A 17,639-nucleotide genomic window follows, 5' to 3' on the forward strand; every position below is an offset into this window, starting at 1 on the left:
CAGGCTCAGCGGCCATGGCTCACGGGCCCAGCCGCTCCGCGGCATGTGGGATCTTCCAGGACCGGGGCACGAACCCGTGTCCTCTGCATCGGCAGGCGGAGTCTCAACCACTTGCAGTGGTTCCACCAGGGAAGCCCCGATGAGGACCCCTTTTGTAGGCTGGGCCTGGGCCTCAGTTTTTAGAGGTGAAATGATCCAAAAGCTGTGGGGCTGCTCAGAATCCACCCTTACCTTTTAGAAGAGAATTGGCATTAATAAGGAATTCGGCTGGAGGAACTGGTTCAGAAAGGTCAAGCCCCTGGTCTGTGGTCTGTCCTGTGCAGTCAGAAGTGGAGCTGGTACCTGACCCAGGGAATCTGACTCCATTTCCTGTGTCTTTTCTGTACATCGTGCCTCATTCCTGTGTACGCATATTATACACGTATGTATCATCATCCATGATGGCTTACAGTCTATCTGGGGGAAGAAGCAAAGACAAATAGAGGTGTGATACAATTTCAAGCAAGATAATGTGTAGACAAGTGCTGAATCATGCGGTGTAGACAGGTAGAGACAAAGGCAATGTGTAGACACTTGAGAAAGAATTGAGGTTGGATAGGGCAGATATTAAGGGTAAGTGAGGAGAGTTTACAGAAGGGTTAGTGATTTGAGTAAGGGGTGCAGGTTGGAGAGAAGCAAGTAATACGATTTTCTTTATTGTAAAAGCAGTCTGTGTTTATGTAAAAAATGTGAGCAACACCAGAAAGCCCAAAGAAGAAAATCTCCTTCATATTCCCACCACCCAGAGAGAGTCTCCATTCCCGTTTGGTGTTTGTTCTTCTAGCCTTTCTTTCTTTTTTATTTTTTAGGCAGTAGAATCAAATTGGCTGTGTACACCAAGGTTAAGGGAAGGTCTTGAATAGCAAATGGGGAGCGTAGGTCACAGCGAGCCTCTGCTGGTTCCTTACACATGGAGTGCAATGAATGAAGTGCTTCAGGAAGAGGCACCCAACGTCCGTGAGCAGATGGGACTGGAGCCTGTGAGGAAGGAGGGGCTCCTCCCACCGAGAGCTGGGACTCAGATTTCATCGCCCACTGCAGAAGAGTGTCAGGTTTACTCCTCACTGCTGCTGTCCAGGGGGTCAAGGGAAAGAATTTGTCCGGAATCCTCTCAAAATCTCGCTCCCCCCGACACACCCCCATCCCACAGACTCCTCTCTTTCTTACTTACCATCTGGTTTCTCCAGCAGAGTTCTCCTCCCCTGGAGTTGGGGCCACACAGCCGATTTTGCCACACCACAAAGCTGTGCTGCTACCTGAGGTCATTTCAGGGGAGAAACTATATATAGCGGAGGACTATAGCATCAGGACATCTCCACATTGTTCTGACGGTTTAGCATTGCCCTTGGGCCGATGCAGACAGGGTCACCTGGGACTCAGCGCCCATCAGATGGGCTCTGCGTTGTGTCTTCAGCTCTCTCTCTGTGTTCCCCAGCCAGTGCTCACCCACACAGGACCGGGGTTCTGACTCCTCCCAGTTCCAAGAGAGCCTTTAAAGGAGCTGCCTGGGGAAAGGGGCAGTAGGGAGAGTTCAGAGCCCAGAGTTCTCTTCCAACTCAGCCACTTGGCACCTGTGTGGCCTTATGCCTATGAATCTCTGGCTCCTCATCTGAATGATAAAGGAGTTGGTCTGGAACAGGAGTTTTGTACTATTGTTTTAAGCCACTGGAACCCTTTCAGATGCAAGCTTACAAGGGTAACCTGATATATACGACCAAATGGGCATGCCACACTGGTTGAGGCTGGGGAGACTGGAGCCCCAAGAGGTTCCATTGAAGTCTCAGGGTCCCGCAGAGTACACAATTTGAAAACCACTAGGTGAGACAACCCTCTGAGGTTTCTTCTTCTAGCCTTAGGATTCATGGTCTGGCCTTGCCGATGGCCTCTGGCATAAATGACCCATCAATAGGGGTGGAAACTTTGTGACCTCTTGGAGACTTTGATGGTCATCTTGGGGGAGGGGAGAATGGTACAAGGACAGAAATCTCGGGGCAGAGGTTACTGTAGTGGGGGCAGCCCAGGGGAGCACAGTTTGCAGATCCAGTTGGACGTGCTGGCCTGCACTGCCATGGGCTGTTTTTCTCCAGCCTGTTCCCGCTTGCCTTTCCTTTGAGTGCTGGTTTGTCCCAAAGATGAGATGAAAATGAGGATATAATGCACTTCAGGCAAGGAACGTGCATTTAACTTAAGTTGCCTGGGGCTGAGTTACATACTTGATACGTGGAGTATTTGTAGAGCATGGTGGTGGTACCTTTGGCAGAAATCAGAAAGCCAGGATCTGGGGCCAGTTTTCTTCTTTGAGCAAGTTTGTTTGTCAGGCACCTGCTTTGTATTCCTGGAGAAGCATAAGGGAGATCCCAGCTTTGTTAGGACCCCTTGATTTCGAGTTAACAGAAACCAGCTGAATCTAGCTTAAGCACAAAAGGTGATTAATTACAGGGTTTCAGGGGGTGCACAGGACCCCAAGGCAAGATTGCTGCCTGGCCTTAAGCAGGGATTGGAAAAACATTGTCAGATTCTCCCTCTTTCCCTCAACTCGGCTTCTCCTCCGGCTTCCTCCTGTCTCTGGAGCCGGGCTTCCTCCTCCTTCAGCCCACACGGCCCCAGTGTTCCTGCTGCAGCTCCAGCCACACTCGGGGGCTTAGCTCTCCCAGCCCAAAGTCCAGATTCCCAGAGCAGTGGGTCCAATTGGCCCAGCTTGGTCCACTCAGCTCCAGCCAGGGGATGGGGTCACATGCAGCAACACCTGTCTCGTGGGGGCCACTTCTGACCCTGTGCGGATGGGGGGCAGCTCCAGAAGAGGGGCACTTGTGAGCTGCACAGACAGCTCCAAAGCTGTCTGCTCCTCCAGCCCTCAGTGAGGAGCTCCAGTCCCAGGGCAGGAGCAGGTGTAAGAGAAGCACTTACTAGGCACACAGGGAGACAGGAAAAGAAGTGACCCTTGGCAGAGCCTGCTTGTTGCCGAGTACACGGCTCCTCCAGTTGGGGCTGTCAGATGGAGGCGACGGGGCTCCCCGGGCTGGTGTTGGCAGTGTTCCCCACAGAGCAGGGGCCCCTCCGCGTTAGCTCAGGGGGAAAGGGTTTGTTGGCAGGATTACAGCGAGGCAGCCGGCCTCATGGGAGCTGGGCCTGAAGAGCAGTCAGGAATGGAGGCAGCTCTGTCTTTTGGGGGCTGTTGGCCTCTCTGCTTGTGTCTGAGCGTCTGCTCCTGGCTTCCCCCTCTGTAGACCCAGCCTTCTCTTCTTACCCATTGGCTTGTTCCGTGACTGAGCACACCAGTGCCAAGCTCTGGCAGTGAGTAGATTGGCTACTCTGTGGCCAGGGACCACCTAGGTACAGGCAGCAGGTGGGCGCCTGATCCTGCAGGATGCTGGGCTGCCCCTTTCAGGACTCTGGGCGGGGGCAGGTGTTAAGAAATGGTCTCCTCATACCTCCTGCAGTCAGGGGGAATGCTTGTGGACAGAGGAGAGCGGAGCCTGGAAGATGGAAGAGAGGAGGGGGTTCAGGAAGGGGGACCAGCCTGAACTGAAGCAAGGGTGCAGGGAGGGGCCGGGGGGCCGGTGCGTGCTTCGGGGAGGGGACAGTAAGAGGCAAGGCCTGAAAGGCACCTTGAGAGCTGAGTTGTGGGCCAGGGGTGTGGAGGGGATGGGGAGCCACTGGGAACGTGTGGCCAGGGCGCTGCTGGGGACTTGAAAGGGTACCCTGGACTCAGAGGCTGAGAAGGATGGCTAGGGAAGGGATGGAGCAGGGCTGAAGACAACCAGGCCAACTAGAGGGAGGAGGGGAAAGGTCTGCCCTGACATGTTGGGAGTGGAAGTCCGTTTGAAGAAAGAATCCACAGGATTGGGTGACAGGTTGGCGGAAGCAGAAGGAGGGCCAGAGGCGTGGGGGAAGGGGTGGGAACATTGGGGAGGGCCTGGCGACACTGGGAACTTGGGGAAGGGAGGCTCGTCTAAGGAGAGAGATCGTTAGCCTTACAGAGCAGCAGGGCTGCTGGAGTGCTTGTTGTTTTATGTTGAGAGAACTGAGCGGAGTTAACAGGGAAATGGAAGTCCCAGGCTAAAGGAAGGAGACTTCTGGAGAATGGGTCCTGGGCCCACCAGCTCTGCTTCTCAGGAACTGTGATCCTGCACAAGTCGCTCAGCTTCCTCATCTTCAAAATGGGAACAATATCTGCCCAGTCTTCCTCCTAGCGATGTGAGGAAGGTCAAAGGTCACATACATGACGATGCTTTGTGCACAGGAAAAGCTTGTACAGATGCGGGCAGCCTTGTTACTGTGGCTGTTGGTGTGCCGGCCTGCATGGTGACCCCCTCTGCAGGGTCAGGGAGCCTTCCTTCCCGTAGCCACCCCCGACTCCCGGATGATGTCGCTGCCAACTCCATGTTACCTGGGGTCATGTTGAGATCAGCACCCTTCTGGAACTTGAGCCTGGGGGTACCTGGATGGCCGATTAGATCTAAGATTAGTCATCCCTCACCAACTTCCAGCATTCTCCTGATGGGTGCCGTGTGTGTGTGTGGAGCCCAGTGGGCCGACTGAGGCTGAGCTCTTCCTCCGGGAGAAGGAGAAGAGGCAGTTGGGGAAGGGCCGGATGTGGGCAGGCTGAACCATGTACATTTCACAGTGGAGCTGGAAGGTGATTTCTCCCCCGTGTGGGCCTCCTTGGCCTGTTCCCCACAGAGAAAACCAGGGAGCACTTGTTTCAAAGTTCCCAGGAAAAGGGGAAATGATGAAACCTGCATCCTGTTTTGCCACCGGCCTAGGGAGGAGGACCCAGGTGGGGACAATAGATGGTGGCAGTGACAGGAGTACTGGTGAAATCCTGGGGCCTGCAGAGTTGGGGGAACAGAGGCTTGAGGAGGGGACCCAAGGTCAATGAGGGGAGAGCGTGTGGCCCTCCTTCCCGTTCTGTCCCCACCTTGCTCCATTTAGTAGCATCCGGCAGCCTGATAGCCTGCTTCGTTTTCCCCAACCGCCCCTCCCTCAGGATGTGGCCTGGCTTTCCCCTGCTGCCCACATCCTGTGCTTCCTGGCTTCCTTCTGGCTCACCTGCAGCTTCCTGTCTCTGGGAAGGCCGGCTTCCTGGGCCCTCCTGTCTTTGGTTTGGGTCTTTCCCCAGTGCTTTCTCTTTTTCCCCCTCCAGCCCCTTCTGCTGTTTCTGTCTCTTTCCCTCCTACAGAGCCTCTGCTCCCCCCAGCCCAAGTGAGACTTTGTATTCTCCTGCCAGCTCCTTTCCAAACTCGGGCCCCTTGGAGTATTACTTTTCCTAAATCGCAGCAGCTGTGCATTTTGCTGGCCTACCCAGCTGTTCTTGTCCTTGACCACAGAGGTCATGTCATTTGTGACAATAAATAGAAAATGAGAATGAGAGGGTTGCCCGGTGCCTCTGGGCTCCCCTTCCAGCTGCCTGCAATCCTACTGGGAAATAGTAATAGTAATAAAAATAATAAAGCTAATGCTTATACTCTGCGTTTTCACTTACCATTTTCCAGATGCTGGGCTAAATATTTTACATGCCTTATTACATTTAATCTTCATAATAACCCAGAGACATAAGTTGTATAGTCATCCTCTGACAGCTGAGGGAAACTGAGGCTCCAGAGGTTATGTAAGTTGTCTGACATTACCTGCGAGTAAGCGGCAGAATGAGACTAGAACTCGTGTGGGTCTGACTCCCATATGCCCATCTCCTAACTTTGGCGACCTGTCTGCCTTCCACTGGAGGAGGAGAGTTGCCACAGGCCCAGGCATCCCCTCAGCCCGCTTAAACTTCCAAGTTCACCTTTCCCCCAGTTGCCTGTTGCAACTGGTAACTAGCCCAAATAAGGAACCCTTATGGTGTCCTTCTCAGAGCTGTGCTTTGTTTCTCTTTTCTCCCTACCCCAAACGGTGGAAAGACCTTCAGGTGGCAGGGCTCATAGTATTTCTCTTTGCTGTGGACTCCCCCATACCAGTGTCCCATTTTACAGATGGGAAAATGCCTCCTAGTCTTTTTTTTTTTTTAATTCTTATTGGAGTATAATTGATTTACAGTGTTGTGTTAGTTTCAGGTGTACAGCAAAGTGAATCAGTTGTACATATACATATATCCACTCTTTTTTAGATTCTTTTCCCATATAGGCCATTAGAGAGTATTGAGTAGAGTTACCTGTGCTATACAGTAGGTTCTTATTAGTTATCTATTTTATATATAGTGGTGTGTATATGTCAATCCCAATCTTCCAATTTAGCCCTCTCCCCACCACCCTTAACCCCGGTAACCATCAGTTTGTTTTCTACATCCTCCTAGTCTTAAGAACTTAATTTGACATTATCCTGACAAAGGAACTTCAGAACTAGAAATAATAGTCTAATCTCTTGACTTCCATTTGATACTCTTCCCACTGAGATCATGTTGCCATTCTGTTCTGAGTGTGCTAGAAATATGCCCCAGAGGTTGCCTCTTCCACACATTCTGTTTAGAACACTTCTGCTCTTTGCAGTCAGCCCTCTGTGTTCTATTCTTGTCCGTGAGTGGTGATCATCAATGGGAGAGAGATTGAATCAAAATCTCTGGGGACTGGGGCGTATAGAAAGTTTGAAAGAGCATATTCAGTATCGTAATCACATCTTAGGTTTGGAAAATAAACCATTTTTAAAATGTAAACTATCAAAGGTAGAGTTTGGCAAAAATCTTGCCTAATGTTACAGTAATTCCCGAGTCGGGCATGGCACAGTTTTGGGTGGGGATGTGTGTGTGAAGTCTGTATTTATTAAAAGGTGTGTGCTTAAAAAGGCTGGGAAATGCGGTTTTCCAACAGGAGACTGTATTGTCTTGTTGTTCTGTGTCCTGCGGCCCTACAAGTATTTACTGGAGGTGCCTCAGGATGGCTCGCATTATATGGGGGCATCCTGCCTGCCTTGTCTCGGTTGGACCAAACCCTCTTGGGGCTCTGGGTGGCCTACCCGATGGCTTTGTTGTATGCCAAATGAAGGTGATATCTAGTGTGGAGGCCCGGTCCTGGAGAGTTCCAAGCTAATCTGAAGTATATACCTTCATAAAGCTCAGGCGTGCATTGAGTTTGTATGTGCCTGGCCCCATGCTTGGTCCTGGGTATGCAACTGAACCAAACGGGTATGGTCCTGCCCTCATAGAACCCACAGAGTAGTGGGGAAACAGATTATGCCCAAATAATCAAAATGCATACGACAAAGGGGGGAAGAGGGTGTTGGGAGAGAATTATGGGGTAGGGGGAATGAATTATTTTGGGGTGGACAATCAAAAACACTTCCCTGACAAAGATACCTAAGCTGACACCTGAAGGCTGAGACTGAGGGAGCCATGTTTGTCTCATGTGACCACACTCCACTTTGTCCAGGGCTGCTTGCTGGCCCATGAGACACCTCTAGATAAATTAGAAGAAGATGCTTTTGGGCAGAGGCAGTCCTGCTAGGGCCCATTGCTGATGAGTGAACATGAGCTGGCCCCTGGTCCTGGTGCTTACGTGCTGGGTTCAATCCAAGGCGGGGAGGTGTCGGGGGAGGATTACCCAAGCCAGATAGAAGGAACTGCATGAGTGAAGGCCCTTGGACAGCAAACAGCTTGATGCCTTCCAAGAAGCGAACGAAGCCATTGGAAGAAGCAAGTTGCCACCTCAGCTTTTCTCCCCTGGTAAGGGGGTATTTTCCCTTTCAAGGAGAAAGGAGAGAGAGGCCGCATCTGGGGCACTGTCCAGAGCTGTGAGGCTGTCCAACAAGCACTTGGATTCTGGCTTCCATGGGGCCATAGTTAGTTGGTGAACGTCTGCTCCGACCTTCTTCCCACAGCAGATGTCCCTTCCACAGTGTCCTAGGGAGAGAGAAGGACCCTTAGGAGGGAGTTCTGGGGAAGCCAGGACAGAGACCAAAGCCCAGGGCCTGCCAGCTTCCATTCAGCCACCCCAGGACAAGTACCTACTCTGTGCCAAGTTCTGTGCTAATCTTGCCAATTTGGAATATCATGAACCTTTAACCTTTTCCTTTGTCTTACCTGGGACACACAACCTTTCATTCCACAGGTAGGGATGATGGACTCAAATGTGAATGATGGCTGCCGGGTGGAGAGCTCTGCTCGCCTTGGGGAAGGAAGTGGCATTTGAGTTCAGTCCTAGGTGCATGGATGCACATGGACCATTAATTTATGGAGTGGACTAAACTCTTAAGCTCTTGGAGGGAGGAATCCTGTTGTTGATGGTGAATCTGCAGTGCTTAGCGTGATGCCTGGCTCATCACAGGTGCTCAGTATGATATAGAGATTTATTTGGAGATTCTCTCCAGGAGAGAGACAGCCATCTCTCCAGGAAGGCTGTCCAAATTCGAACCCAGGTTTCTGTCCCTTTGCCCGAGGCCTGCCATTGGGCCACAGCTACCTAGTGACAGAAAAACTAAGGGATGTTTGAGGAACTTGAAATCATGTCTTGGGGAACTGGGACTGCTTGGCAAGAAAACACAAAGGCACAGGGAGATCAGGAACGTGGTCTTTAAATCCTCCAAGAACTGTTGTGGTGATGTTGTTACCAGTTACTGAGCCCGTCCTATGTGCCAGGCACTGTGCTAGGGGCTTCACATACGCAATCTCATTTAATCCTCACAATAATCCCAAAAGGAGAATATTATTATCTATATTTGATAAGGGAGGGAACTGGGGCTTAGATTAAATGACCCACCCAAGATTGTCTACCTGAGATGTAGAATAGGTCTCTCTGACTCCCAGACTCCAAATTGCTGAGAGAGTTTAACCAACACAACAGCACTGCCTAGAGATTTTGTCATGTGGTTTCAGAAACTAGAGCTGGCACTCGTGGGTAGGAGCTCCAGGAAGGTAGTTTCCTGTTCCCTGTAGGGTGATTTCTCTTCCTAAAGGAGAACAGTCTGAAATTAGAATGGTCTGCCTTCTGGAGCCCAGCTAACACTGCAGGACCTCCCAGGATCTTCAACTTCAATGGGATCTGGTTCTACAAAAGCTGAAGCTCTCCTGCCTTAGCTTGGTAGGGGCTTTTTCTGAACTGAGCTGACATGAGCAGCAGTACTCAGACTTCCTAGGTCAACCCAGCCTGGACTCTGTTCTGGTTCCTGTTCTCCCTGAAGCCCAAGCTATAGGGCTGGGTTCAGGTTTCTTCCAAAAGGAGCTGGGCAGGAATGTGCACCTGACCCCCTTTGGAATGGGCCACACAACCACATGGCCAGGTCTCTGGACCCTGGCATGGAAGCCGGCACTTGTTTGGGCTTCAGGGGAGGGCAGATTGGAGTAGACGCACCTGTTCTGGGCTCTTGAGGGCTACAGACGTTTACATGGATGCATTCATTGTCCTGTGCCTTTCACTTTGCCTCACTGACTTCTGGTGGCCATGTGGCTGGCTCCAGGATGCAGAAGGGTATGGGTTGGCTCTTGAGCCCCTGCCACACATCGAGTGAGCTGATATCAGTGGTTTACACAGGAGGCTGCAGGAGCAGGGGACAACCAATTGGAATTGCAAGACATGGATGAGATTGCGTTTTCAACTCCAGAGCATTTTGACCAGAAATTAGAGTTGGAAAGGCCCTAAAGGTGATATTGTCCAGCTACACACCCAGCGTGGAGTTGCTCCACTCAGCACCCCTGCCAGGCAGTCGGCCAGGCTTTCCTTCAACAAGGCTAATTTTGGATGGCTCTAATGAGGAGGAACTCCTTCCTGGCCCTCCGCAGAGTCTGTTCCTATGCACTGCCTTATTGCCTCTCACCGTGGCCTTGTGAGGGGTTCTGTATTCAATGAGCTTGCGTGATCCTGGGCAGGCCTTCTTTGTGTCTCCCACCCACCGTTTCTGCATGAGCACGTCTGCTTCCCTTTGGTGAAGTTTTCCTGTTACCACTCCTGGGATACGAATCCAGGGTAAGCATTGGTGACCTGTCTTACAGCGTGGTGAGGTTCAAAGATAAGGCATAGGCCTTGCCCACGTCATCCCACACGTGTGGCCAGGCAAGGACCACAACCCCCGAGATGCTCAGTCTTGTGCTTTGCTGCTCAGGCACAGTCTGCCTCCTTCCTGATCTCTGGCATGTTTTATCGGCAAGATTTAGAAAGCCCTTTCCAAACAGCAAGGTTAAAGCTTTGGGCTTCCTTCTTTAGAATGTACCTGGCTGGTGGGGTGAGTGTGGGGATGGACACGTAGGAGCCACATGGTACCAGGAACAGGACATAGCAGCAAGGAGGAGGGATCTGGAGGGGGGCCAGGGTGTGATGGCTGAGTGCCTCGGAGAAGGGCCGCCGCCACGGGAGGCTGGGGCCACCCTGGTAACTCCCTCCTGTTCTCCTTCAGAGGTCTTTCATCTCCCTGCCTCCTTTGTCTTTCGGCTTTTCTCCTTTTTTTCTTCTTGTGAGGCAGCCCTGAGCTGTTCTGCCTTCCAGCTCTTTAGCATCTTCTCTTCTGTCTACCTGGAGATTCCCGATCTTAAGGTTTAGCATCCTTGATGCATCATATTTCTTTATAACGTCTTCTCCTTCAGGGCTCTGCAGCCATACCTGCCATTTCAGAGCAACTCCTGTCTGTACCTGGGAGCTTTAACACTGAGCCTCAACCAGACAGTCTGGATGCTTGGCTGCCAGCCTGCCCAGAACATTTAATTACCTCTTGCAGGTGACATCTTATTCCACAGCGACATTTCACGACAGTGCCTTAATGCTGAAGGACAGGTCCAGTGGTAGGAATTTGATGTATCGTGGCATGCCAACAAGAGGACGTTTGGGGGCAATAGAAGGAAATGAGTAATTTGTGGGGTACCTTCCACGTGCCAGGAACAGGGCGAGCTTCTTCCAGTGAGCCTGTGAGGTGGCACCATTATCTCTGTTTTACACATTCGAGAACTCAAGCTTGCTTAGGGTCCCAGGGCCAGTTAATGGGTGGGGTCAGAGTGTGAATCCTCTTCTGCTTGATTCCAGAGCCCAAGCTCCTTCCCCTGTTCTGTGCTGCCTCTCCACAGGGCCTCTGTCTTCAGTGTTTCCTACTAGCGCCGAGCCCAGCACCTGGCATGAACATGAACATGTGACGGTGGTCTTAGAAGGTGGGATAGGGCTGTCAGGTAGGGGCCTGGTGAGCTGGGTAGACCCGGGATGGTTGGGCGGATGCCTGAGGCAGCTGTGGGCTGGGGGAAGGCAGTGGCTGTCCTCGGTCCTTGTACCTTCTGTTTGGGTGTGACTTAGTGGGCACCCAGGCTCACGGTTGAGAGCATCCACAAGTGGGATGAAGAGCGGTGGTGCTGGGTGTAGCAGACCCAGAGTTATGTCGGACCATTGATCTCGGCGGGCTCCCAAGGCTGACGAAGACCAGCTTCCTGGTACCTCTGTGAGAGGTGGTATTGGTGAGATTATGTCCACCATCTCCTGGGCCAACTTCTTCCCCATTCCTCTGGTTCTCCCCACCTTCTGCCCCACGACAGCCAGAAGGTTGAGTGTGAGGGGACCCATCTAGGGACTAGAATAAATGTGGGTGTGCATTTGGTTTTGCATCCCTTAACCCTTTCTTAACAGCGGGAGTCAGGCTTTCAAACCTTTGGGGACCAGGTTTGTTTTTCTGGTCCCCTCCATTGGCTCTGATGCTGCCTTTTTCCTGCTCTCACCACAGTGCCCTTCACCCCTGCTCGTGCCTCCTTATGGGCTCCTCACAGAGTGTTTGCTCTCACTTGTACACCCTTTTCACCTTGCCTCCTCTCCTGACACTCCTAGATCTTAGAGGCTTGTCTGGGGGTTAGGACTCACCCTTCCCCAGTAGGCACTGAGAAACGGATTTGACGATGATGAAGATTTACGTACCATTGGTGCTTGGCTCACCCTGTGAAGGCAGGTGCGTTTATTCACGTTAAAGCTGTTCTGCCGTATGAAAGGGGCCTAATGATACAATGGCTTGAAGAGTGAGAAATTTATTTTTCTGTCTCATGTAGTGGCCCTGATTCTCCCTGATGTGGACAGACCGGGTGAGAGGGGCACCTCTGCTGCCTGTGGTCATTCTGGGATCCATATCCTTTGGAAGTGCTGCTCCATCACAGGACATCATTGTCCACATGGCTGAAGCTTGGATTCCAACCAGGGGAAGGGAAAAGAGGAGGTGAAGGAGACAAGCCTGTTGTCCTTAGGCCCAGGTCCTCTGTGACTCACATCCCTACAGCTCACATTCCATTGGCAAGAATGTAATTACAGGGACTTCCCTGACTGCAAGGGAGGCTGGGAAATGTGGTCCAGCTGGGCTGCCACTTGCCCAGAAGGAGGGGAGAATGGACTTGGGTAGACAGCTGCCAGTCTTAGCACAAAAGATGGAGAGTATTTTCCTTTGCATGTGCTGATACGAAGAATATTTCCCTGCCTGTAATGTGCCCACTCTCTTTGATAACTTGCACACATGCCTCCCTCCTTGGCAAACATCTGTGCATCAGACTCAATGCTGCACAAACTGGGTGAACCAGAAGCTGAGTAAGGCAGTTCCTGCCTTTTAGCAACTCAGTGTGGTCTGGAGAGGGCAAGTGTGGAGGCCAGAGAGTCTGTAAGTGGCAACACAGAGATTCTCTTGTTCTTGTGTGCGAGGCACTGCAGATACAGAACTAAAGGACCACACATGGCCTCCATATGCGCGCAGTCGTGTGGACTAGGAGATGGAAGTGAAGTGCTGGGAGCAGGGCTGGCTTGGGGAATGAGGAGGGCTTCACGGAAGAGGTGACATTGGAGCCGGGCACAGAAGCGTTCAGTTTCAACAGGTGGAGGAGGGGAATCTTCAGGAGAGAAGACCAACAGCGAAGGCGTGCAGACTTGCAAACCCGTGCAGGGTTGCCGGCCCGGGTGTGGTCTGCGCATAGTGGGAGGGAGTCCAGATGTCTGTGTGGTTCATTCCTTGCTCCATTCTGGCCTCTGCACCTGCTCCTTGCACCTGCCTTCCCTGGCCACCCTTTCTACAATTGTGCCCCCTCTCATGACTTTATTTTTCTGCTTTATTTTGAGCATAACACATATAAATACCTGGCACATCTATATTGACCTGTGCATCATCTGTCTCTCCCATTAGAGTATAAGTTCCATGAGAGCAAGGATTTTGTTTTGTACAGTACCAGGCAAATAGCAGGTACTCAGATGTTTGCTGAATGAATAAATGAATGAATAGAAATGTGTGTTGAAGATCACATTCTTGGAAAACCTTGATTTCTATGCTAAAGAGTTGGGCTTTTATTTTGTAAGGCAGTGGGAAGCCACGGAAAGTTTTTGAGCAGGGGGGTGACACAGTCACTGTAGGGAAGGTTATTGGCAGCAGGAAGATGGGTTGGAGCAGGGAGAAGGTGCCCCTTCCCTGGTCCTACCCCAGCTCCGCAGCAATATACCCTTCAGCCTAGTGCCCCGTTTGTGCAGCCTGGAAACCTTTTCGCGGGCACGGTCATTTTGTTCGGAGCCGAGCAGAGATTCAGTCTCTGGCAAGTCTTCATTTCTAGCAGTGGGGTGGATGTAAGCTGACCTCTGCTTTTCTTTTTGGAGGCCAAAGAAGGTCTAACAGCCACTCTTGTGCACTTCACCGGTGAAAGTGAAAATTGATACAGTCTTTCTGGAAAGCAGTTTGGCAAAAGGTAACCAAGTACCTTAAAGATATTGTTAAAGATACCTTTAACCTAGAAATTCCACGAGGACTCTGTCATAGGAAAGGAAGCCAAAGTATGTGCAAAGCTTTATGTATGAAGACTTTCGTACCAGTGTGAAAAATTAGAAATGATCTAAATGTGTGACTCAAGTACCTCTCATCTCCATCCCACTAAAACTCTGCCTGCCACATAATAGGCACTCAATACAGTTGGAGTCCGGGCCCTTGTTTTCTCTCCTGAGCTAATGCAGCAGCCTCCTAACTGGTCTTCCTGCTGCCAGTCTAGTCCCCTCAAACCCACCCTATGCATGGATTCCAGAATGAATGATCAAAAATGCGTGTCCTGGGCTTCCCTGGTGGCGCATCGGTTGAGAGTCCGCCAGCCGATGCAGGGGACACGGGTTCGTGCCCCGGTCCGGGAAGATCCCACATGCCTTGGAGCAACTAAGCCCGGAGCAACTAAGCCCATGTGCCACAGCTCCTGAGCCTGTGCTCTAGAGCCCACGAGCCACAGCTGCTGAGCCTGCGTGCCACAACTACCGAAGCCCACGCACCTAGAGCCCGTGCTCCGCAACAAGAGAAGCCACCTCAGTGAGAAGCCCGTGCACTGTAATGAAGAGTAGCCCCCTCTTGCTGCAACTAGAGAAAGCCCGTGCGTAGCAACGAAGACCCAGCGCAGCCAAAAATAAATAAATAATAAATAAATAAATTTATTTTTAAAAAAAATTGCATGGCCTTCTTCTGCAGCATCTTTTCTGGGTTCTTCCAGCTCTTGGGGGTAATGTCCACACTGGCCTCACACCTTCCATAGCCTGCTCTCACCCCTGCTTTGGCTTAGTTTCCAGCCGCCTCCTGCCTTGCATGTCACACACTGGCAGCACTGCTTGTGCTTCCCCTGCTCACCTCCAAGCCCTTGCTCCCCTTCGTTCCACTGCCTGGCTAACCCCTGCTCGTCCCTAGACTCGGAGCAGACTTCAGGACCTCTCATAGACTGAGTGAGACCCCGTCTCCTGTGTTCCCGTGATCCTGTGTGATCGCAGTCCTTGCGTTTGTACGTTGTTTTCTACTATCTCCTTATGTGTCTGTCTCCCTTACCAGCTCTGACCTTGAGAGCCTGTTTTATTGGCTTTGTGTCTCTGTTCCCCAGCATGGGGTCTGGTACATAGGAGAAGCTCAATACATTTTCTTGAATGAGTGAATGAATGAATGGAGAATGATGTAAGCTTTTTGTTATGAAAAAGTACATCCTGTACAATGCTAAACATGCAGTAAGTACCCAGTAAATATTTATTGAATGATTCTATGTAAGGCAAAAAACAACAGGATTTTTTGGAAGTGTCTTATTTATTCTGGATTTCCTTTATTTCCTGAGTTGACCTTTCGGGGTACAACCTGGGCATCTGCATTGTTACAGAGCTTCCACAGGTGAATCTGATGAGCAGCAAGGGCTGCAAATCACTGGCTTAGCAGATTAAAATAAAAGCAGGATTGAGGACATACTAATGGTGGATGTTTGGATTGTACACACTGTGTGATCCCAGCAATACATGTGTGCATTGAGAGGAACAGAAAGACAATTGCCCAACATGTTATTGCTGGTTATTGTTGGGTGTCAGGATTTGGGTGACTTTAATTTTTTTTCTTTTCGTGTTTTATTGTGTACTTTTTCTCTATTTAGTATATGTCACCTTTTAAACAACACCAAAAAAATGAAAAGAAGGGCGGGCAGTCAGACAGAGGAGTTCTGATCGTGCTTGGCATGGCGGGTCCTGGGGTCAGCCCTGGGCCACAGCCTTTCACTGGCTCCTGCGACTGATTCCGGCATTGGGTCTAGAACCCGACCCTTTACCCTTTCTGAGCTCCAGCATCCTGGTGCTCCGAGAAACTGCCCAGTGACTGGGGACCTTGGAAACTGCCGTAGATGATTGCTAGGTCCGAAGCAGGCTGCCTTGTCATTCCAGGTCTCCAGGTGAGGAATGGGGTGAGAATTTGGTAAGAATTTGCCACCCCAAGGTAGTCTCCAAATGGGTCCAGAACAGAAAAGCTGAGCTGGGATGGGATGGGGTTGAGGTCCGGATCTGAGGGCCAAGACCAGTAGGTTCACTGTGATACCGGGGGCTGGGTAGAGAGCCACCGGATAGAGGAAGGGCAGGGGCAGCCAAGTGGGACACTGAGGGTTAGAAAAGTGGGACAGTTGGGGAGCAGGTAGCAGGGGACTGACTGGGTCGAGGAAAGCAGCCCACTGGAGGGAGCACCCCTGAACCAAGGGGCTCTTGGTTTGTAGTCTCTTGGCTCTGGAGCTAACCAGGCAGCCGGGATTGTCCACGGGGTAGGGGTGGGGTGTGTTTGCTTGTTATCCAATGCCGTCTTCCTCCCAGCAGCCTTTTTGAGTCTTTTTCCCTTTATGTCCCCCATCAAGGTGAGCTCTTTCTTTCCTTTAAAGCCCCGATGGTCCTTGTTCATGCTTCTTATGGCTTTCGTCACTTTCTGATTTTGTGTTCTTGTTTCTGGGCGTGTCTTGGCCCCTCCTGAGGGCAGGATGAAGTCTCATGAGTCTTTGCGGTCCACGCAGGCCGTGGTCGGGTCCAGGGAAGGTGGAGGAGTGCTTCGAACCTGCTTTCCTGGCTGGAAAGGTCAAGGCCAGGGCTGCAGCAGGGAGGGCTCTGCTCCTGGCCTTGTGGCTGGCTCCTGCCTGGTGCTTCACAGGGTCGCCACGGCGACAGGGTGCTCACTCGCAAGTAAATAGCATCCCCGTGCAGAGCTGCCGGCCTCAGCAGTTCTTGACCCCCACTGAGTTGAAACTGAGAGGATGCCTTTTCCAGCAGCCGAGAGCCCAGCCCACAGGGCTCCCTCCCTGTCCCTTTAGTGGCTGCGCTGAAAACAGATACCTCCTGCTGCCCGGGGTTGCCGCCTCCTTCTCCCCACTGCCAGAGCCTGTCTGCACAATCCACGGCAGGGAGGAGGCTTGGGGCAAAACAGGTGGTCTCCTAGCACACAGCTACCAGCTGCATCCTGTCTGCCAGGGGGCCTTCCCAGGGCCTTGCTTTCTCCTGGGTTTTAGCACCCTGGGAGCCTGCCTTTCTCCTCTGCCCCAGAGGTGGATTGAGGGAAGGATGAAGAGGCTGCTCCTGCCTGGCCTCGGGCTGGTGGAGCACACTTAGAGGATGAGGCCTGACCTGTCCCCTCACGTCTGACTCAGCTCTTGCTCGACACAGATCTTCAGTCCTCTTCAGACTGTCTCAGGGAGGGCAGGTGATGTGGGCCACGGCCGAGCTGCCCGAGACGGGTGGGGCCCTGCAGCCTTCTACTCTGGGAAACCCCACAGGCAGGGCCCGCTGCATCTTGCCTAGCCACACGGCCGGCTGCCTTCCCCGGAGACGAAGGCCTGAGGGCGGCTCCACCAGGAGGTCAGATGTTTTCCCCTCCGTTGTCCCCTTTCCCACTCACCCTCGTCTCTGCCCAGGAGACCTGGGCTCTCACCACCCCACCATGTGATCCTCTCCCTTGATCCTTCTCTCAGCCTTTATTGAGCACCTATTGTGTGACAGGCACTGGCCTGAGCCCTGGAGCTCCTGAGATGGGTAAGGCCCAGCCCTGCCCTTACAGTCTGTTTGCGGTGCAACTCCTACAGAGTGGCTTAAATGGGAGTTTTATCAGATCCAGGACAGCGAGAAAGAATCTTTCCTTAGAGGTGCCTTGTGAGCAGAAGACACCCAAAGTCCTGACTGAGCTGTTTCCACCTTGTCATGACAAGGATGTTTTATTGCCTTTCCCCGTAAGGCTTATAAAGTTTTCTACCAAACCACACTTAAACAAAAGCTTAACACACACACACACACACACACACACACACACACACACACACACACACACGAGACCTTATTTTTTTTAAGAAGTCAATCCATATACAAATATATATTCTAGGAAGTTAAAGGCCCATCACTACACCCCTCCAGTGGAAAGACTGGTGTGTATCCCCCAGATTTTTTTGC

At 51.7% G+C, this 17,639-nt stretch overlaps 1 protein-coding gene and 1 long non-coding RNA gene across 4 annotated transcripts in view; both read left to right on the forward strand.

The window, feature by feature from the left end:
• UBTD1 (ubiquitin domain containing 1) overlaps positions 1-17,639 on the forward strand; it is a 53,367-nt gene that overhangs the window by 15,115 nt on the left and 20,613 nt on the right. The window lies entirely within an intron of this gene.
• LOC129391838 (uncharacterized) lies at positions 7,494-14,093 on the forward strand. Its single transcript, XR_008616583.1, has 3 exons — positions 7,494-11,116; positions 11,760-11,877; positions 11,975-14,093. It is a non-coding gene; the product is annotated as an uncharacterized lncRNA (long non-coding RNA).

This window comes from Physeter macrocephalus, unplaced genomic scaffold, assembly GCF_002837175.3.
Source record: "Physeter macrocephalus isolate SW-GA unplaced genomic scaffold, ASM283717v5 random_179, whole genome shotgun sequence".
Taxonomy (NCBI): domain Eukaryota; kingdom Metazoa; phylum Chordata; class Mammalia; order Artiodactyla; family Physeteridae; genus Physeter; species Physeter macrocephalus.